The following is a 24,109-nucleotide window of genomic DNA, read 5'->3' as shown; positions in this document are numbered from 1 at the left end:
ATTTTTTTCAGGTTACCTGTTTCATCTACTACTGTCACAATACAGCGACCGTTTTATAAAACTTTTTTTAATCATATTTGCTCCAATCTAAAGCCTACTTCAGCTTTAAATACAGATCGCTTCCTGAACAGATTTCACGATCAGCAGCTCAGTTTGTTAGTAAAATCACAAAACCCTGTGGTCGGTTTGTTATTCGTCATTGTTTTGTGTTGTTAGATGATTTCCAATAATAAATATATACATACATTTTATAAAGCAGCATATTTGTCCACTCCCATGTTGATAAGAGTATTAAATACTTGACAAATCTCCCTTCAAGGTACATTTTGAACATTTTGTGCGATTAAAAAACAAATAAAAACACGTATCCTGTCCTCAAAGAGTGAGACACACTCACCCATAATGAATCCTGCCTTAAACCTGTAATATACACCATCACAGCATTAGCCACATTACAGCATCAACGCAGCCTCATCGATAAAGTGCAAAATGGGCATAAAGAGAACAGAAATAGCTTCATAGAAGTGAAAATCTAATTGGAAAAGACATTGAAAAGTATTGAAGGAGAATAAAATAGAACCATTCCAGCAGTACAACGCCTAATTATTGTGAATTACTGCCCGATAAAATGTACCTCATAACAGCTTCATCCCTCAGCAGTGGAGCTGGACCAGGACACAGACAGACTTTACAGACGCTAAATTGGCCGACTATTTCATCTCTCTAAGCACATACACACACAAACACACACACACACACACACACACACATACAAACAAACATATGCATACACACACACACATGCAGCAGGGCACAGTGGGAAGCATTAAATCCTTGGCAATTGCTACTGTTTGCTGAGGGCTTTCAAAGTTCAAGGCTATAGAGGGACGTGCCTTTATTCGGATTGGATGAAGGAAGGAAGGGACTAAGGAAGGAAGGACGGAAAGAAGGGAACTAGGAAGGAAGGAAAGGCCCGTCCACACAGGGAACATCAGCAGCGTTGTTTTTTATTTCGACGTCCGTGTTAACAGGTTAGAGCAGTCACACTGCCCGTCTCACACGCGTCTCGGCTGCATGTCGGCTGCGTCTCTTCTAGAGATTCGAGGTCTCGCCTATTTTTTATTTACCGCGAGCCGTGCGGTTCACAGCAACGACAGCCAGTGAAAGTGATCTTTTGACTGCATATTGACATCATACCAGCAACATTACTACATTTTAAATCTCTGTATCTGTAGAATACATGAAAAAAAGTAAATATTTATTTTTAAATCAACACTTCCTCCTTTCATTTCAAAATAAAAGCCCTCAAGCGGTTTTTTTTTTCTGTGGACAGAATTCCTTAATTTGTTAACACGAGGCTTTTATTCTGATATATTTGCAGGACAGTGTTGTAGAACATGCAGTGACTTAAAGGGCTCCAAGTACCGGCTTTTAATTGTGGATTATTACTATTATCTACAAATTACCACACGATTCTTAACCTTTTTCTATCTTTTTTTAATCATTTTTTTATTTAGTGAAGCAAGACAAGACAAACAAACTAAAATAAAATACATCGGGTGACATGACAAAATTAACGGGACAGGGCAATTCCAACAAAACAAACAAAATGAGACCAATAAATAAATAACGGATGTTGGGTATTATTGACAGTGCAGGGCAGTCTGTTGTGTACCTTTTTCTATCTAAAATAAATATAAATTACATTTATAATGAAATGACGTGGCCATAATGAAAAGCAAACTCTATGTAGAAAGAAAGAGCTGACAGCAGAAGAAACGCTGCCGGTGTGGACGACACACGTGTGAAACACGCAGTAGTTCAGCGAGGCAGCCGCCACGCGCTGCTCACGCAAGCGGTCTGGACAGGTCGTAAGGAAGAGAAAGGAAGGAAAGAAGGGAACTAGGAAGGAAGGAAGGAAGGAAGGAGGAAGGGAGGGAGGGAGGGAAAGGGCACTGGTCAATGAACACCATCTGCCCGTGCTGGGACGGACCACTGAGCTGTCTACAGACATTACAGAGACTGGCGCCTGTCAAGTGTGCATGTGTGTGTTTGTTGTCAAAGACAGAGACAAACACACACACACAGAGAGAGAGAGAGAGAGAGAGAGAGAGATTAAAGAAAAGGACAGGGCCTCTTCCTCTGTCTCTTTCTATCTCCATCAGTCTGTCTGTCTGTCTGTGTCTCCGTCTCTATCTCTCACACACACACATATACACCAGTAATCTGACGGAGACGGCAGCAGAGCTGCAGCGCTCAGGACTATTAAACTGCAGACATTTGGGCAACAGTTGTGAGTCGGCGTTATCACGGACATGGATTGACATTTTGGACCGAAAAGAAATCAAAGGTTGTCGGTTATAATTGCCGTTGAAGTCGCCCCCTCAACTCGGCCTCTCCCTCGCCTCCGGGCCCGTCTTTCTTTCCATTACTCTTTACGAGTTTCATCTAATACAAAAACATTTGAATTATTAATGAGGTCCGCATTGATTTTGACATGGAGCCAGTTGTCACCCTCTCCATCTCTCTCTCTCTCTCTCTCTCTCTCTCTCTCTCTCTCTCTCTCTCTCTCTCTCTCTCTCTCTCTCTCTCTCTCTCTCTCTCGCTCTCTCTCTCGCTTCTCTCTCTCTCTCTCTCGCTCTCTCTCTCTCTCTCGCTCTCTCTCTCTCTCTCTCTCTCTCTCTCTCTCTCTCGCTCTCTCTCTCTCTCTCTCTCTCTCTCTCTCTCTCTCTCTCTCTCTCTCTCTCTCTCTCTCTCTCTCTCTCTCTCTCTCTCTCTCTCTCTCTCGCTCTCTCTCTCGCTTCTCTCTCTCTCTCTCTCCTCCTCTCTCTCTCTCTCTCTCTCTCTCTCTCGCTCTCTCTCTCTCTCTCTCTCTCTCTCTCTCTCTCTCTCTCTCTCTCTCTCTCTCTCTCTCTCTCTCTCTCTCTCTCTCTCTCTCGCTGCTCTCTCTCTCTCTCTCTCGCTCTCTTCTCTCTCTCCATCTCTCTCTCTCTCTCTTCTTCCAATTCAAATCATTCCATCTCATTGGCATGAGACAGGGACTTCATGAATTTGCAAAAGAAGAAGGTGACAAAATGAATTATAGTCGGCAACAATTAAATTATAGAGGGGATTAACCATCGTCAATAAATATCTGTTGTTATGTACTGTGACATATTACACTTTAGATTAATTTACCACCTTCATTTAAAAATGTTCTTCAAAGCTGCAGTTGGTAGAAATGCCAGTTTGGGGCAAAAAAAAAACATGCAGTTTTTTCATGCAGTATAAATGAGTTATTTCCGTCTATTCTAAAATGGTGTATTTCAATATTTCTGCATACTGGGGTCCCTAAACAGTCTTGGAATTACATACAGTGGGTATCACTGTAAAGCTGAGACTCTTGTGGATCCAATGAGCCCAACTGTATTCATGTGTGATGATGTTAGTCCTCATAGGAGCCATTTCATTGTAGTGAGACCATTTTTTTTTTTATTTGACCTCACTGTATAAAATGACCTGTGGTGACCTCTAGGATAATCACAGCCTCATGAAACTATACAGCCACAAACTAGAGACCTAGAGCATTCAGAGGATGGATGGCTTTCCTAGCTAGATTGACAATAAGGGGGTTTCTGAACAGTTTCCAGAACAGAAGTGCTCACCATCCAATCACCGAAAAATGCAATTCTTGCAGAAATCTCCAAATGTCAAAAGTTTTTGACACCAAATCACAGCATGGCTTTTTCTATGGTGTTCCTCAAGGTCTTGGTGTCTTAATGTGGTATTTTGGAGGGATATTGATCATTTTTATCGATTCTCAAGTGGAAAAAAATGGTTAAATTTAGCCCAAAATCTGTGTAACAATCCAAAAATTGTTGCAAAAGCTTATGAGACATAATAGAGCATGGGAATGGCCACCATATACTTCCATCATAATGTACTTTGGGTTACGACTACAACAACTTGAGCTGCATCTCAAATTAATCTTCAGGTTGCCAGCTTTCAGATGATGTACACCACTACTATGTGACATCTACTGTTGACCTGCTATCTCCCCCTAAAGACCCCCTGGACCCCCCTAAAAAAGACAAAAAGGGTCTATTGTGGGTCTCAGAGGGTTAAACGGAAGTAGAAAACTTTTCTACTAGCTGGCACGCTAGCTTATCAACTCCTTGATCATGCCAAGGCCACTGGACACGATCCTGGGAAAATAACTTAATTTGGTGAATGAAATAATGAAATTTGGTGAATGAAATACCCAACCATAGGAGGAAGGTTCACCCAGGTTCACCGTTTCCTTTTGATTGCAGCCTCTGTGCTGAGCGAAGCTAAACGCATCCTGTTGTGGAGACGAAACAGTTACTAATCTTCTCATCTTACTCTGGGCGAAAAAGACAAACAAGCATATTTCCCCAAAAAAGCGTTCCTTTAAATTCCACTCCTTATCTGCAGTCATGCTGTTACAGAGAGTCAGACACACAGGCAGCAGCTGCTTTATCACGCAGCTCATCAACATCACGGCTGTAGGAAATATAACAGGCCTATTATACTAGAACTGCTCTGCATGTGGTTCCTCATCATGCTAATGTAACAAATAAAAGGTCAAGTGTGAAGGATTTCGGGGGGATCTATTAGCAGAAATGGAATATAATATTCATAACTATGTTTTCATTAGTGTATAATCACCTTGAAACTAAGAATTGTTGTGTTTTCGTTAGAATGAGCCGTTTATATCTTCATAGGGAGCCAAACCGGTCTCACTCCCAACTCGCCAATTAACACTAATTTGTTTTAACGCCTCTAATTTCTTTAACGCATTAACACATCTTGCTATTTTTATGTTGTAGCAGGCTCAGTTTGAGAGTGAAGATACTCGCATCATATGAAACTAGAAAACCTAAGGAATCCATTGGTACCAACAACCATGTCATACTAGCTTGTCGCGCAGGAGGATAAATATCGCTCCAAACGTAAGCTAAATTTTGGCAAGGAAAAACTGGCATGGCCATTTTCAAAGGGGTCCCTTGACCTCTGACCTCCAGATATGTGAATGTAAATGGGTTCTATGGGTACCCACGAGTCTCCCCTTTACAGACATGCCCACTTTATGATAATCACATGCAGTTTGGGGCAAGTCATAGTCAAGTCAGCACACTGACACACTGACAGCTGTTGTTGCCTGTTGGGCTGCAGTTTGCCATGTTATGATTTGAGCATATTGTTTTATGCTAAATGCAGTACCTGTGAGGGTTTCTGGACAATATTTGTCATTGTTTTGTGTTGATAATTGATTTCCAATAATAAATATAGACATACATTTGCATAAAGCAGCATATTTACCCACTCCCATTTTGATAAGAGGATTAAATACTTTATGAATCTTACTTTAAAGCTGCTGCGGTGGGTAGAAAGGGAGCAAATGTGATTAAAAAAAAGTTATTTTTATAAAACGGTCACTATATCCTGACAGTAGTGCATGAGACAGGTAATCTGAAAAAAATCATGTGCCTCTGTGTCCTCCGGTGCTCCTAAGATTTCACAGACCGGAGTGAAACAACCAGTCAGAGCTCATCTGAGGACTGATGTCTATGAGAGCCGGCTGTCAATCACTCGCAAACTCCGATCAAACGGTCAAACTAGGCAGCGCTGATCAATTATGAATCAATATTATGTTACGTTAATGTCTATTTCTCTCATAAAATGTTTTCAGAATCATCCTGTAGTGTGCTGTTTAGCTGTAAAATGAGAAAGTTTGTGACCCGGCAGCCGTGTTGAGATCAAGTTGAGGAAATACCAAGCACCGCCCACCAGCCGGAGCACAGCCAATAGGAACGCTCTCTCAACGAAATGACCTGTGATTGGTCAAAGTCTCCCGTCACGGGCTAGATTTTTTAAAACCCTGAAAACAGAGCCATGAGGAGGTGCAGAAGTCTAGTTTTCTCTCAGAGCACTTGAATTACAATATGCTGAAAGGTTATTATAGAATTTTTGCCCAATGATGCCAAAAACATACTGCCTACTGAAGCTTTAAGGTACATTTTGAACAGATAAAAAAATGTGTGATTAATTTGCGCTTAATCGCAATCCAGCGATTAAATATTTTAATTGACAGTCTTAGTTCGATGCTGAGGAAGGGAGAGGTTGGTTGCACCGCTAGAAGCCACTAAATCCTCCACACTGGTCCTTTAACAACTGCTTCACACCCAAACTCACAAAAGCAGATTTATATCAGGATAATTATTCCACAGACTCGCTTTTCAACCCCCGAGACCACAAACACACAGGAGGTGAAAGGATTCACAGATAAAGGTCAGTGATGACATACTGTAGTACACACAAACACACAGCCAGCCAGCCAGCCTCCCACTCATCCCCACTGTCAAAGTGTGACAGGCCGTGACACACCAGTGCTGACAGTAATCACACAGTTGTTTTGGGGCTGGAAAGGCAGGATGGAACAAACAGCTGGGCACGGCGCCCACACACATCAAAGTCCATACACACCCCCACACAAAGAAACACAGAGGAAACAGCTAATGAGGAAAGATGCTGTGCTGCGTTGGTATGTTGGCTTCTGCTATAATCTTGCTTATAATAATAACTGCCCTCCACCAGACACTGCTGTGCTATTGTATATGTGTTATTTTTGCCTATTCTGAAATGATGTGTTTGAATATTTCTGCATACTGGGGTCCCTAAACAATCTTGAATTACATAAATTGGGTATCACTGTAAAGCTGAGACTCTTTATGATCCAATGAGCCCAACTGTATTCATGTGTGATGATGTTAGTCCCCATAGGAGACATTTCATTGTAGTGAGACAATTATTTTGGAAACTTGACCTCACTGTATAAAATGACCTGTGGTGACCTCTAGGATAATCACAGCCTCATGAAACTTTACAGCCACAAACTACAGACCTAGAGCATTCAGAGGATGGATGGCTTTCCTAGCTAGATTGACAATAAGGGGGTTTCTGAGCAGTTTACACAACAGAAGTGTTCGCCATCCAATCATCGTAAAATGCAATTCTTGCAGAAATCTCAAAAGTTTTTGAAACCAAATCACAGCATGGCTTTTCTATGGTGTTCCTCAAGGTCTTGGTGTCTTAATGTGGGATTTTGGAGGGATTATTGATCATTTATATCAAAATAAAATAGTTAAATTTAGCACCAAATCTGTGTAACAAATGGTATCAACTCAAAAATTGCTGCAACAGATTATGAGACATAATAGAGCACAGGAATAGCCACCATATACTTCTATCATAATGTTCTTTGGATTATGACTACAACAACTTGTCACACAGTGCTTCTCAAATTAATCTTCAGGTTCCCAGCTTTCAGATGACGTACACCACTTCTATGTGACATCTACTGTTGACCTGCTATCGCCCCCTAAAGACCCCCTGGATCCCCATAAAAAAGACAAAAACAGGTCTATTGTGGGTCTCAGAGGGTTGAAAGCGGTGAAGTCAGAAAGTGAAGGAATGCCCTCATGTGATTAATCATGTGATCACTTAAGAGTTGCTCTTAAGGGTTACTTTTACACTTTTCTGTTGATAAAAAGCAATTAACAGTTTTACTAATGAGTTTGATAAACAGGAGCCCTGCTCATTATTAGATCCATGTAATCATGCTATCTGTAATCAGTGGGTTTGCCGTTTCAGCAGCTGATCGTCCCGGAGCATCCTCAACATTAAATCCTCCTCCGGCTCTTATTGCTTTACTCTTATATGAAGTCTTTATATCATCTTTTATATTGTCATGACTGTACGTTCTTTGTTCTGATGAGCTGGCTCCCGCCGGTACAGAGTGCTGCTGCAGTGCTTTTGGCAAACATTAGCCACAGGTCCCACATCACCTCGACACTGGCCTCTCTTCTCTCTGGCTTCCAGTCAAGCACAAAGTCCTTCTCAAGGCTGGCCTGCACTAAAAGACTCTTCAAATCTTAACAGATGTTGAAAATGTGAGAGATATACTCTTAACATACCTCACACCACAGGAGATCTGGAAATATCATCTTTAGAACCATTAAAAAATCGGGGCTTTGCTGGCGATTGTCGGGTTGAGGGAATCGGGCCCAAAATCGTCTTGATTCTCGTGTAGTGTGTACCCGGCATTATCACACGTTGTATAGTAGAACTAACTCAGAGTCCTTCTTCACGGCACCTTCTGAGCTTAAAGTGATTTGTCTGTTCTAATTTCAGTTGCAAGACTAAAAAAAACTACAAACTATCATTTGTTTTAACTTTACTTAAAGCTGTTCTGATATATATTTCTAAATTACCAATGGATCAAATGACTGTGTAATAATGTGAAAGGTGTTGCTTGTAGTAATGAACCCACAGAGACTTGTCACCAACCAGTTCCCTTCAGCTCTACGGAACTCCTCTTTCAGTTCATTGTTTTAGTTTTACAGCCCACCAGTCTCACCGCTCTCATCAACGTCATTTCCAGCAGCAGCAGATTTACACCACCTCACCAGCAGACGGACAAAGTTACATGAATTGGATTCCATCTTTGTAGATTTAACATCCATTAAAAGTAAAATCAGTCATTGCAATAACATGTAATGAAACTAAGGGCTGTCTATCGATTAAAATATTTAATCGAGATTAATCGCACATTTTTTATCTGTTCAAAATGTACCTTAAAGGGAGATTTGTCAAGTATTTAATACTCTTATCAACATGGGAGTGGACAAATATGCTGCTTTATGTAAATATATGTATATATTTATTATTGTAAATCAATTAACAACACAAAACAATGACAGATATTGTCCAGAAACCCTCACAGGTACTGCATTTAGCATAAAACAATATGCTCAAATCATAACATGGCAAACTGCAGCCCAACAGGCAACAACAGCTGTCAGTGTGTCAGTGTGCTGACTTGACTATGACTTGACCCAAACTGCATGTGATTATCATAAAGTGGGCATGTCTGTAAAGGGGAGACTCGTGGGTACCCATAGAACCCATTTACATTCACATATCTGGAGGTCAGAGGTCAAGGGACCCCTTTGAAAATGACCATGCTACTTCTATAATCTTTGATCCTACTCTCTCTCTCTCTTTGTGAAATGGTGTGAACAGAGAAATGAAATGACTGAGTCTGCTTACTTATGATGCTAAGTGCATTTTATAGAAACTACATACGACTACCCTTCTAATAAATCAGATCGATGCCACTTTTAAAACACACAAAGTCCGAGTTCAGCAGTTTCTCGTTTTATAGAAGATCTGGTGGATTCCCATTTCAGCAACTGACGAGAGACTGATCGAAAAACTGCTATAAATATTTTAGTATGCCATAAGCTGTTTCATCAACGTGAAGATGCTTCACATGTGCAGCTATCTGACATCCTGCAGGTGTACACACACACACACACACAGTTTTGGTGATGTCATCCTGCATCATCAGCGTTACATGGACCCGTCTTAGAAAAACAAGTTGATGCAGCACTTTGCTAAACATCATATGTATTTATGTCGTCTGGTTACCTGATTATCACTGTTATTAGTCTAGACTACAGCTGGACATCATGTGTCATAAATGGTGACAAACAGGTAAGGTAAACCGCTTGGAAAAAAGAGGCGTCTTTTACCGTAATATTATGGGGGGATAATTACTGTGTTGTCATTACGTTTACTGAGGAGCTGCTACATTGACAGAGACTATACACAGGGGTGAAAGTAGACTGGTATGGTCCGATACCACTCCGTACCACTAAAAGATTCAGTGTCGGTACGCGGTATATCGGGAAGAGGGGACAGCAGCTGCCAAAACCGACGTACAACCCGTCACTCATGATCACACTTCCAACAAGAAAACACATCTGTTAACATCAGGTCAACATACAGCTAGTTACCTCCACCAAAGAGGTTATGATTTCGGTTCGGTTTGTCTGTTTGTTTGTTCACGCATTAAGGTCTTTTCAGACGGGGAGCGACACTCTCGCTTGGATCCTCAGGGTCTGACCGCGCTCCTCTTGCAGACAAGCGCTCCGCGAGTAAGCGCCAGACGCTATGCGTGGCAACCATGGAAACGGTATCTGTGCACTACTGCAGGCTTTTGTATCCCTGCTTGTACAACTGTGTGGTGGATCAAATGTCCCTAATCACAGCTCGCCTGACTTCCTCCTTTGCTCCCGTCATAACTGCTATGGCCACCAGAGATCACCTAACAATAAACGCAAATATGAGTCGTAATAAGCTGCTCGCACTGACGAGCTATAAGGACGTTTTTTTTCTGGCACCCTAAAATAATCAAACCAAAGTTACATTAATCATTACTAATCATCTTTGTTAGGAAATATTGAGGCTGTAAACATCATAGGGATGTTAATAATTAACCGACATTAAGAGTTTTAACCGATTAACGCTATCGGTTAAAAACAATTACAGATTAATCAAAAAGCTGAGCAAAACTCAGAGGAGCAGCTCGTCACTTAAAGGAGAATAACTGGTCCACCTTAACAATCCACCTTAAGAGAGCCTGAGCCGGCGTTGCAAGATACAGGAAGTTGGCTCCCGTCTTGAGTTGAGGAGTTGTTGCATTTATTCACCGACAAATATACTCTAAACACACTGTCTGCTACAGCTACGTTCACAGCTAGAACGCCACCGACAACCCCACACTCCCCGCCGTCACACACACACACACGGTCTGTCGGACACTCGCTAACGTTACGCTAGGCAGACACACAGCTGACAACCTCACAGCTAAACAAAACGGTGCGGTAAAGTAGCTGCATGTGTCCTCGACAATACACGCAGCACCGTGGCTGCTACAGGAACTCTCCCTGACGGGTGAACTGGGGTTAATAATCTGTTAACGAGGGTCGGTTATCGGTTGAAAGAAAAATTCTAAATTAGCATCCCTAATGCATCATTTTACACATGCGAACATGTCGTCTTCCCAGAATTCAGCATGGCATATTTGGTATCTTTATTTTCCATTTCTGTACATGAGTTCGTAAAGATAGAAATGTTATTAAAGAGCTTTTTATAATTTATTACAGTGTGACTGGTGCTCTCTTGCCTTGGTTTGATATTGACTATGTTTTCTCTATGGAGACTGTCACATATAGACTGAAGCACAGTTTGACAGCGAGGACAGCCGGCCAGCACCCTGCTATCCATCACACTGAGGAAGGAGAGACCCAGTAAATCATCAGAGCACACACACACACACACACACACACACACACACACACACACACACACACACACACACACACACATTTATAGAGGGTCACCCATTACAGTCCAGTCAGAATCCATCTATCTAAAATATGAAGCAAACACATCAAAGCACATTAAATCAACCGGCTTCAAGCATATTGAAGCATCGAGATTCTATCGAGGTGATCTGGTCACCTTGTTTACTGAAACAAGATGAAGGGATGGAGTCACAGAAGGAGGAGGAGGAGGACGAGAAGATAAAGGCACAAGAGGAAGGGGGACGGTGAGGACGCCTTCATCTCCTCTGGAGGGTTTGAACGCTATGATGTGGAAACGACTGGTCTGACCAATTGTGAGCGACACAGAGAGAGAGAGAGAGAGACAGAGAGAGACACAGAGAAATAGAGAGAGAGAGAGTCCAGCCTCCACTCTGTCATTTACAGATGTGGAATGTGGCAGTCAGTTGGCTTTGAGCACTAATTACAGACCATCTCTCTCTCTCTCTCTCTCTCTCTCTCTCTCTCTCTCTTTCTCTTTCTCTCTCTCTCTCTCTCTCTGTCAGGGCCAGTCAACCAGAACCAGACTGCACCCACAATCCTTTGCTCCAAGCTCCAGTCCCCAGACACAGAAACAGGCAGTATAGCCATGATTTACACACACACACACACACACACACACACACACACACACACACACACACACACACACACACAGAGTGATGCTGGCGCTGCAGCTGCTGCCTGTACTGATTATGATCCATTCACACAAAACCACCAACTCATTCAGTTAATCAAGTTGCTGAGCTTGTTAACTTGATGAGCAAATAAAACGAAAACAAGCAGTGAGGGAGAGGAGAGCTCCCCACAAACTAACGCTACATTTAAACAGTGGACCAACAACATTTAACAGCCATTACTATAATGACGTTGATATTAAACAACCTGTTCACATGACGACAGTACGAGGACCTTGGAGTTTGTCAAAAACACTGTTCCCAAGATCAAGACTGAACTTCTATGCATAGAGGCCTCTGTACTACGAAGTGAGTCCATCATACCCAGGGTGTCTTCTCGTTATCTGGCTTCACTAACCCTAACAAACGAGATCCCGCTAAGCAGTCCTACGACGGTGGTTAACAACTCGGTAAAACAACCCAGGGTTTCTCCATGTGGTTATGAGCGTGTTCACATAAAAGGGGCGGGGTTTGCAGCATACGACCAATCACAGACATGGACAAGTCTACTTTCAGCAGAGCGGCACATTTTACACACCAAGAGCAAACTATAATATTAGACAAATACGAAGAATTTAAACACACAATCCAGACTAAAAGTAACACAGTAGAAGCTGCCAAATGCAGGAAGGACAGCTGGCAAAAGAAAAAACTGTTGAAGTGTGACTGCGTAAATTAACAGACTTATTAATTTAACTGAATACTCAAAAGTCAGATGAAGTCGTCTAGATGAGGCAGTGATATTATAAAAAAGCTTTAAAAATAGAATGAATGAATGAATTACACTTCATTATGTCCTTTGATAATGATGTTGCATGTGTGACTATTTCAGCCTTCTTTCAGCTCCGGCGGTGTGAAATGGACTTGAGAGCATGTAAAAAAAAAATATATAAAAAAATAATTCAAAGCGATAAACACCCACAGCATGCAGCCAGCTGTCCTTCCTGTTGTTTTTAGCTGGATTATGGACTGTAACTTCTTCGTATTTGTGTAATATTATCATACGATCCTCGCACCGAGCTCTGATTGGTCAGTAGGCGGTGCTTTTATACGAGTTGGTCTCTTATCTCCAACATAACCTGTTCCGGAGCAGGTTATGTGTTCCATGGCGATCTGCCCCGATAAGAAGTGATTCACCATCGTAGGACTGAAAACCCAGAGTTAACCCTAAAGTTACCTCGCTAACCCCGAATCCTGCTTCGTAGTACAGGCCCCAGGTCTTAATCACCTGTTAATATTTCCTACAAACTGCCCAGGACTGACCTGGAGCTTTAAGGAGAAGTCTGAACAAAACCACGATGAGGGCATGAAAGAGTTGATGAAATGAAAGAGACAATAAACAAGGCAGAACTAGAAGACAGATATCAATTAGAGGGCTTCATGAAAGGTCATTAAAGGACCATTCTGGTTTATTTATTGGTTATAATCTAATCTGATTTAAAATATTGCCACAACAAAAATCCACATTGAGCAAGAAACACAAGTAGACAGACAATCAGACAAAACTAAAAGTAAGCACACCCAAAATGATGCTAATTATCCGTCATTGTGCAGCAAAACTGTGTGCACAACTACTGACATGTGCTTAAAAATGACAAGTCCAACGGTTCCACCTGCTCCCAATGCAAACTGACTCGATTTGTGAAGCAAGAGTCACATTCCTGATACTAGTAGACCGACCTGCCTTGTTTCAGGACATTATATCTACATACAGCTCCAACTTATATGAGGAATAAGACTTTAAACATCCAGCAACACAGGCTGTGGTTACACTTTCTTACTGTATCAGTCAGAACAAAGAAATCAGAAAAAGAATAAAATATCATGGACCGATGTCTGAATAAAAAACCTCATCTTTATCAAACTAATTGTGCCAATTCATCATGACATAGACTTCAGTCTTATCGTCCAACCCTGTCATGTTTTGTTCTTTGTTGTCATCTCTATGAGGCAACCTGGGAGTCATCTGACACCAGGACTTCAGAGAGTTTCTTTTCCAAACTAATGTGCTGTGAAGATGAAGCTTTATTTCACCAGACTGAGCACAAATTTCCGCATTCAGTTCCATTTCCCGGAGAAAAACTGTCCAGTGTGTCATGTGGATACTAAGAGGAGAAGACATGCAGACAGTGTACATACTGCTGTGACAGCTGACGTATGACGCCCATAGGGTGACATACTACGCTCTGTCTCTGAGCCATCTATCACAATATTCTGTCATCCCACTCGTCTGCTGCTCTCTCGTCGTTTACTCTCATCATCCATCTGACAAAACCTGCATAATGTGCAAATGTACACAGACACTCATACAACTTTAATCTCACTAAAGAAAGCTGAATAGAAGCTGATGGAGAGGAGGACGCAACCGTACGGATTTAGTTAGACTAAACGCCAAACGTGTGTGTATATGTGCACAGATCTGTGTGCGTGTTAACACAAGTCTGGCGAGCATCATAAACCAGAGCTCTGTCTAAAAGCCTAATTGTCACTTTGTCTACGTGTAAAAACAGGCTGCGAGTGGTAATAAGCTGAAATAATAGTGTGGAGGACAAGACGAACACACACACACACACACACACACACACACACACACACAGGTGATGTATCATCGCAGACAGGTGACTGAGCAGAGTCGGCACATTCTTTGAGTTTGGACACAATTTGGCGTCAACGCTTCGATCGTGCATTGTTCAGCAGATTACTTCAACCAGCAGAGAGTCAGTCAGACCGGTTCTGTAGACAGTAAAACATTAGACCATGAGAAAAAGTTGACTCATACATTTCTAAGGACTTTTACTTTACAGTAAAAATGTTTCAAGAGATGTCCTGAAGTCAAATATATCAGTCATTGTCTGGAATTATCTATTACATTTTTTTTTCCAGCAACCCAAAAATCAAAGGATAAAAACATTTCCCTCAAAAATTATCAGTATTTTCTTTTTAATTTATAAGGGACACCTTATTTTGAAAACCGGACGTAGTCACACGTGTCTGATTTGACCACGGAGATGAGAGTGGCGGCCGGCTTGACCGCACGTTACCGCGATACGATAGCGTTTCCTGTCCGTGACAGAGTTAGCATGCAGCTTTAGCCGTGATGTCCAGCTCTGCTTTTCCTGTCAATGTGTGAAACCCAAAGTGTTTCCATACTTTACTGGATGTGTAGTGTTTACCACGCCGGATTTAACATGTGAAGGTGCAGGTCGTATCCACGCTTACCCTTTGCCGTTTTCTATTTTTTCGCGGCTGCCGGCTGGTTTGTTTTGGTTGACGGATACGGAACAGATATGACGTCACGTTACTCAGACTACAACAATAAAAGCGGTAAGTTCCTTTTACCTCCACATAGACTCAAATGAAGCAAATATATCAATTCTGTCATTAAAAAAATTGATTTCGAAATCGTATAAATAATTGCGATACATAGGTGAATAATTTTTTTCCCCATTTTTTCCCCATCCCTAAGAGTAATGTAGCATTCATTTGTTTTTGTGTTTCAAAATATTTAGTTTTCTAACCGGCAGTCAAAGAGAAAACATTTTTAACAATCTGCTGCTTGTTTAAAAGAAAAAAAGGGTGCAGATTTGTAGATTTTGAAGCAGATTGATTCTCCAATTTTTACAATTAAAACATGGATTTCCTTTCTCGCTGTCCTAATTACTCTCACAGAAACACAATCTCTGGTTTATAACGCAAAGCGGAGGAATTGGATAATTAGCAAGACGAGAGACCCGCTACAGAGAGAGTCTGTAGCGAAACTGCAGAACTGCACCAGCCTGACTGTAGCTACTGTAGCATCACCAATTAAGCCATGTTAGAGAGACAGCAGGAATACTTAGTGTCTCTCTCCCTCCAATACAACGTAAAGGCTGCTTCAGAGCCTGAGCCAATGGAGCAGCTGTCAAAGCAAATTAGAGCAGGAAAAACACTGGAGAGAAGTCTCCCCTCTCCTCCTCCTCCTCCTCCTTCTCCTCCGTGGTCCTCCCCCCATCCTTTTCTCATTCTCCTCTCAACCTCCTTCTCCTGCTCCTCCTCACTACCCCTTCTTCCTTTACCCTCCATCCCCCATCTCCTCCCTCCCTCCCTCCATCTCCCCACTGTATTCCCCTCTGAGCCACACACACACACACACACACACACACACACACACACAGAATACAAATAATGTAAGAGCATGCATGTACATCATTCAGGATACACTGGTGAATGTTCTGTGTGCATAATTAGACAGCTTCACCATGAGCGCATCATGTGTGTGCATCATTAGCACTATAGATTACACTTACACACACACACACACACATGACAACTGATTCATTAGCAGAGGAGGTATTCTCAGTGGTAGAAATGTGTGTGTGTGTGTCTATCCTCATAAGACACCAGTGAAGGCAACAGAGGCTACAGATATAGTTCATCAAGGGTACTGTAGGACACACACACAACTCTTAATAACATGTTTTCATATATTCAAATCTTCTCCAGAGGCATAAGCATGCACTGTCCTCATGTGCCTCAGTGTGGAAGACTAATCCTTCACCCTGGATGCCCTCAACTCCCCGCGCCCCCGACCCTCCTCTCTCTCTCCTCCACCTGCATTATCAAACACACTCACCAGGATATTACCAGGATGGCTTTATGGCTGCTGTGAGATAACAGAGACCTGCGCTGCATTAACAGCTACAGAAAAGTCCCCTGAGAAAACATCACTCTATATGGTACTTTTCAGGTGGTTAGAAATTACTGTGACAGGAAATAGCAAATAAGTGTGACAAAGTGGAAATCACCTCACTGTTCTATACTACAGACCAGTGCTGCATGATTATGGCCAAAATGATAATCAGGATTATTCAGTGATTTTAGGGGAAGAAATATTTTTGTTGCACTTTTACATTTAAATAACCAGCGTTGCTTTCTCTTCCATGTTGGGCTACATTTCTGCTAATGTACAAATCTTTGCATCAAAATAAGACTGGTCCTTATTCACACAGTGCATCTTCTAGAAACAATATAAAACTGTACCAAAATGTTTAGGCTTGGGAGTTGTCCGTTTTTTCGTCTTACAACTTTAACCTTTTCACAGTGTGTTTTTACTTCATCAAAGTTAATTATAGCATTTTGGTCGCCTAAATATGTCTTATTCAACGTTCGGTTGTACTTAGCTCCACCCTCTTGTGTCACTTCTGGTTGCAAAAGAACCAAGATGGAAACGGCCAAATACCCCGATGGCGACAGCTAAAAACCGAGAGGGTGACTAAAAACAAAAATGGCGTGACAGCCCAAAACCAAGATGCTGATGGCCAAAAACCAAGATGGTGACGGCCACAAACCAAGAGAGCGCCGGACAAAAATCTAAATGGCGACGTCCAAAAACCGGCCAAAAAAAAAAGTTGCCGATGGCCAAAAACCAAGCCAAACTTGAGGCTTCAAAAGGGCGGTCCATCAAACCAATGGGTGACGTCACGGTGACGTCATGCTGACTACGTCCACTTCTTATAGTCTATGGGCATGACGGCTCCCCAAAAGTGAAGCAGAAACGGAGCACACATTTTAACGTCAATTTGGTGATCATGTTTATTTAATTGCGGGAAGCCCAAATCGTGATCACGATTAATACTCTATTAATCATGCAGCCCGACTACAGACAAACCCAACCAACTACTAATGATGAATTTGTTCAGTGACAACCAATCTGCTGCTTTTAATGAATGGCCTAAGGAGGGATGAGAACCCAGAGGGAGTATATCGTTGCTACGGAGACAGTTAAGGTGATGGAAGGTCGCTACCTGAACTTGATCCGTGGTCATGAAGAGTATCAGCGTAACACTAACAGGCATGCTGCTTGAATGAAAATGCAAAACTATTTTAGACTGACTCTGGATCCTGTCAGCTCGACAGACACTAACTGCATCTCTAACAGGAGTCATGGCTGGAAATAAGAAAGAAAATAATGCATCGTGGTGTTGTTGGTTTTTTTGTAGGGCTCCAACTGAGATTACTTTCATTATTGTTTAATCTGCAAATTATGTTCTCCATTATAGGATAATCAGTCAATTGTTTGGTCTATAAAAAAATAAAAATATTCAGAAATATTCCTAAAACCAGCCCACATGTAGAAGCTGGAGCCAGTGGCATTTTGCTTAAAAATATTTTAAATATTCAAACAACTAATTGATTATCAAAATGTTTAATTAATTTTCTCTCAATCGACTTATTTATCTATTTATTTAACTTTGATTCAGTCCTGGTACCTGGTGCTCATATTTAATGTAGTTTCTATTGCTGTTTTATGTGACTGTGCTTTAATATGTCCTGCCTGGATGAGATGTTGTTTTAATGTACACTTTTAATAGCAGTTTTTGCACATGCAAACCAAGGACAAATTTCTGCCTTTTGCATGCAAAAAGCAAAAAATAAAGTATTTTCTATTATATTCTATTATTTTAATTGTTTTATTTTTTAATCTTTCTCTAAAAAAATTTACTAATCACAGATTAGATAATAATAATAATGGTTACCACTAGGGCTGTGTATTGCCAAGAATCTGGGGATACGATATGCATAACAATACAGGGGTTACGATTCAATATATCTTGATATATTGCGATTTTTTAAATATAATTTTAGGAAAGTCGTTTTTAGAAAGCTATATGCATAAAATCATAATCAAATTTTCTTAACTTTTTTATGCAATCAGAGCAGTAGGATCTGCATTTGCATTTATCACAGTCTATGTAACATCCAACATCATAGCACTACTTTGAGAGGACACTGAGAGGACGCATATCTTTCCCAATGAAAACAAATATTGACTGAGTCAATCTTTGTAAACTATTAATTAAAAAGCGTTTTTGAGAATCAATATCACAAAACATAATATTGACATATTCGATATTCTCTTACACCCCTAGATACCACCACAGCAAAATAGTCCTCTGGGTTTCTGAAGAAAATATCTGATTAAATATTTTGTTTCATTTTTTTATATATAATAAAATATGCTATAATTGAGCAGCAATATCCCAGCAACTTATAGAAACTTCTAGTGTGGAGAAGCAGAAGAGCTCACTGGTGAAACGTAGTTCATAAAGTGACAATATGCCAGAAAACTTTCATGAATGACAGCAATATAGTGCAATATAGAGAATGAACAATATGCAGGTGAAGTGTCACCTCCAGCAGTATTAATCACACTGAGCATCACAGGTATAGAAACACACATGAACTCATCCCTCCATCAGTGCGTCTTACCTGTGAACTCTCCTCTGCTGCCTGCTGACCTTCCTCCTCCTGCTGCAGCGGCTCCTCCAGCTCCTCTCTGCGGCTCCTCCAGCTCCTCTCTGCGGCTCCTCCAGCTCCTCTCTGCGGCTCCTCCAGCTCCTCTCTGCGGCTCCTCCAGCTCCTCTCTGCCGCCTTCAGCTGCAGCAGACGCCGCAGTAAAATCCAACCGGACCGCTGTGAGGAGGAAGAGACGCTGCCAGTCAGTCTGTTGACGCACGGTGGGTTTGTTTAGTACGCAGCAGCTGATGCGTCTCACTGCACCTCTCCACCTCTTCTCTCTCTCTCTCTCTCTCTCTCTGTACGGATGTGTCTGCGTCGCTGATGATCCGTACCGTACCGAGCCGTACCGGAGCGGACAGCAGCCAGACAGGACAACACACACAAACAATGACAGAACACGCCCAGCCGGCCAGCCACGCTCCAGCAGGACCCGCCTCCTACCGTAATACTCAGTAGAGAGACTCAGTTAGTGCATGAGCCAGGAGGTTGGTGGTGCCAGTTTGGAGGGACCAAGTCTCATGGTGATATATATATATATATTTTTTCTTTCTTTTTTTCTTTCTTTATTTGTTTATGTATTTATTTATTTTTTATTTATTTTTTCTTTCTTTAATTTATTTTTCTCTCCATTTTTTTAATTCATATTTCATTTTATTTTATTTTGTTATGAGGAAAAGGAAGAAGGAAGGAAGAAAAAAGGGAGGAAAAAAAAAACTCCTGGCTTTTTTAAAGTTTTCTTTCTTTCTTTCTTTCTTTATTTATTTATTTGTTTATTTATTTATTTATTTATTTTTCTTTCTTTAATTTATTTTCTTTCCATTTTGTTTTATCCATATTTCATTTTATTTTATTTTGTTATGAGGAAAAGGAAGAAAATAAAAAATAAAAATAAAGAAAAAAATAACTCCTCACTGGCCGGGCCATGATGCCTCAACACCAACTGGGCTCCTCCTCCATCTCCTCTCTCCTCCCTCCAACGACTTCCTATGGATAGAAAAGGGCAGAAGCCCTGAGCTATCAAACCAGGCTCATGAATTTATGAATTTACGAAAAATTTTACGGGGATTTTTATTAAAGGTCTACAGTATGTCCCCTTGTGTTGGAAAATGCATGACAGCATTGCAGCAATGGTAGCTATCTATGTGATATCACTCCTTTTTTCATCCCTCCATCATTAAAATTGTTCCATCTTTTTACACATAGATCCAGAATAAAAGAGGGTAACCAACACACAATATCTTGAAGTCATATATCATTGTAAAGCTTAGACAATAATCTATCTATTTTGACTAGTACGACTCAAACTATTTTTGCCACTTTTGAGTTGGGGTTTGTCATTACGGATATCCACAATTCAGTTTGGGATATCCATAATTCCAGTTTCAGATATCTACAATTTATTCTGACTAGTCTTAATTCCAGTTCAAACTCCTCTAGCATCAGTTTTGGACGTGTCAAGGACGGCCTATCAGTTTCCGCTCGTTATATGCATAGTGTCTTTTCAAAATAAACTTCTGTATTCACAGGAAATGTACAGTTTCCGCTTGTGTCTTTTCAAAATAAACTTCCAACATAGGTTTACTTAGTTAAGTTTAGGCAACAAAAGTACTTGGTTAGGTTTAGGAAAAGATCATGGTTTGGGTTAAAATACGTATGTATCTAAATTAGTAAAATAACTATGCTTACTTGCGTAGTTAACTAATGCCAGTTAGTAAGTAAGGTAAAATAAGTAAAATAGGTCAATGTCGACTTAGTTTCTCTCGGAACACGAACAGCAGCCTCCTGAGTGAAAGTCCTGTGTTTTTTTGACCCATCCATATTTGACGAGTTGGGAGAGAGAACGGATTGCTCGGGTAGATCTCAACACACACAACAATCTCCATTTAACTGCCCTGAGACCTCCGGTTTGTCATTTCAGATTGAGTCCACTTGAAAGTGTCAGTGTGGAAAAAAGACACATGCATAAAGCACGGCTGCTGGAATAATAGAGGCGGTGTACGACGGTGACGATGGAATACAATTCATGTCATTTCAACCATTGTGATCCAACCACATAACAGGTTATTATGGCGTTCCATTAGCCTACATGAGGAGGTCAGAGGAGCTCACACATCAATCTGTGTGGCGACAGTACAGTTTCACTAATAGACGGTTTGAATGGGGTCAACTGTGAGACTCAGGGGAGCTGTACCAGTTACTATCAGAATGATAGATGAACACACCGCTCTCCTTCTCGCTCTGTTCACCGAGAAATGCTGATTGGGGAGCTTTCGGGGTGTCGCATCGGTGCGTTACCTTGGATATGCTGGATAAGAGCACCAACACCATCAGTCACCCTGACAGCCAATCAATCAGCCAGCCAATCAGGTGAGAGTATGAGTGGGGGGGGGAAACGGCATGACGCTTGATGGTGCTGAAAGTGTGCACACCTGCTGTGCACCGAGCAGCTCAGGTCTGTCACTATCAAGGTTTCATCCTTTACAACAGGCCAATTAGGCAACGTTTCAACTCATGTGTTGGTCTGCTCCGACAGAGGTAGACAAAAATAACACGACTTGATTTTTTTTCAGACTGTTTAATGTGACAGTTTCACCGTTTTGTTGACTGATGCTCCCAAAGTTCAGCCCCAGAGCTTCAGCCTCTGTGGAGTTGTGGTAGTTGTCTCTTTGAAAACTCATACATCAGTTTTCTTGCTCCAGACAGGCCCCTTTATAGCTGACAAATGCTGCTAACTGTGACCGAACGTGATGTTGTAGCAGTGCTTTCCCATGAGATGAAGTTAGAGTTAGAGCCCTTCTGCATCAGGTGTTCACATTACTTTCCCCTCCTCATGTATATTGCATATTTACTTAATGATAGCATCCTATAAAGCATTTAGACTATGGAACGTTACAATGTCAATATGCTTTTCATCAAAGGGTTGGCATCAAAAGATGGGAACATATCATGAAAAACTCACTTTTTCAGTGCATTTGAGTATCTGGAGTTCCTACCAACCCACAAACTGTGAAATAAGCAGCCCGTTCGCACGAAAAGGCGTATAAATGCCACGATAACCGCAAGACGGCAGATATGAAACTAAAAAAACCTAAGGAATCCATTTCTACCAACCGTGTCATGCTAGCTTGTCGTGAAGGAGGCTAAATAATGCTCCAAAGTTCGGCTAAATTTTGGCGAGGAAAAACTGGCATGGCCCTTTTCAAAGGGGTCCCTTGACCTCTGACCTCCAGATATGTGAATGAAAATGGGTTCTATGGGTACCCACGAGTCTCCCCTTTGATGTATTTGAATATTTCTGCATACTGGGGTCCCTAAACAGTTTTGAATTACATAAATTGGGTATCACTGTAAAGCTGAGACTCTTGTGGATCCAATGAGACCAACTGTATTCATGTGTGATGATGTTAGTCCCCATAGGAGCCATTTCATTGTAGTGAGACCATTTTTTGAAACTTGACCTGTGGTGACCTCTAGGATAATCACAGCCTCATGAAACTTTACAGCCACAAACTAGAGACCTAGAGCATTCAGAGGATGGATGGCTTTCCTAACTAGATTGACAATAAGGGGGTTTCTGAGCAGTTTACACAACAGAAGTGTTTGCCATCCAATTGCCGAGAAATGCAATTCTTGCAGAAATCTCCAAATCTCAAAAGTTTTTGATCCCAAATCACCGCATGGCTTTTTCTATGGTGTTCCTCAAGGTCTTGGTGTCTTAATGTGGTATTTTGGAGGGATTATTGATAATTTTTATCAATTCTCCAGTGGTAAATTTTTTTTAAATTTAGCACCAAATCTGTGTAACAAATGGTATCAACCCAAAAATTGCTGCAACAACCTATGAGACATAATAGAGCATGGGGATTATCATCATATACTTCTATCATGTTATAAACCCTTATACACTTTTACAATTCATTTTAAATAATTCTTCATTCATATTTATTTCTGATTTATGACTAGAACAATTTGAAACACAGTGCTGAGCAGCATCTCAAATTAATCTTTAGGTTACCAGCTTTCAGATGATGTACACCACTTCTATGTGACATCTACTGTTGACCTGCTATCTCCCCCTAAAGACCCCCTGTACCCCCCTAAAAAAGACAAAAACGGGTCTAGTGTGGGTCTCAGAGGGTTGATTGTGAGGGGTGCTGTATTACAAGAGTTACGGTAGGGTTAATAACAAACCATCATCTCTACAGTACTGTGTGTGTGTGTGTGTGTGTGTGTGTGTGTATACATCCACGCTCAATGCATGTGTGTCCCCCAGGTGTCTGTTGAACTGTATGGTGATGACACAGTGGAAACTTCACACACACAACCCGACACTGTATCACTCTCTGTATCCCCCCCCTCCCCTCTCTCTCTCACACACACACACACACACACACACACACACACACACACACAGAGAGAGAGCTTGGCATCGGGACTCCTTGGCACCTAAGATGTAGGAAGTGAAGCGCAACAGAGCAGCCGAGTCTTACAAGTATATAGAGGAAACAGACAAAACAACCCCCCAAACACCCAACACCCTCCCACACACAAACACACACACACACACACACACACACACACACACACACACACACACACACACAAACACACAGTTTCAACCATGAACTTAATACCCAGAAACAAATTCAAATATGAAAACGCTGTATCAGCTAATGCCGGCTTGACTGTCCCTCAGAGTTTATGGTATAAAGAGAGAAACAGAGGAGCGTGTGTGTGTGCGTGTATGTGTGTGTGTGTTGTGCGTGTGCGTGTGTATGTGTGTGTATATGTGTGTGTATATGTGCTTGAGACAGAGAGGTTTGGTGCCAGTGAGCTGATAAGGGCGTGATAGTACTGACACAGTGAGGCGCATGGGACAAAACACAGATATGAAGACTCGCACTGACAGGCCTCTACAACACA

The 24,109-nt window shown here is 41.4% G+C and overlaps 1 protein-coding gene across 2 annotated transcripts in view; it reads right to left on the bottom strand.

Annotated features, from left to right (window-relative positions):
- Nucleotides 1–19,252, bottom strand: part of dok4 (docking protein 4) — a 66,839-nt gene extending 47,587 nt beyond the window's left edge. For both annotated transcript variants that reach the window (XM_074659712.1, XM_074659720.1), the window contains exon 1: nt 19,157–19,252. The gene's annotated coding sequence lies outside the window, so the exon portion shown is untranslated. The remainder of the gene's footprint in view (nt 1–19,156) is intronic.
- Between the last annotated feature and the right edge of the window lie 4,857 nt (nt 19,253–24,109).

The sequence above is a fragment of the Sebastes fasciatus genome, chromosome 2 (assembly GCF_043250625.1).
Source record: "Sebastes fasciatus isolate fSebFas1 chromosome 2, fSebFas1.pri, whole genome shotgun sequence".
NCBI classification, from domain to species: domain Eukaryota; kingdom Metazoa; phylum Chordata; class Actinopteri; order Perciformes; family Sebastidae; genus Sebastes; species Sebastes fasciatus.
This window is presented reverse-complemented; position numbering and strand designations above follow the sequence as displayed.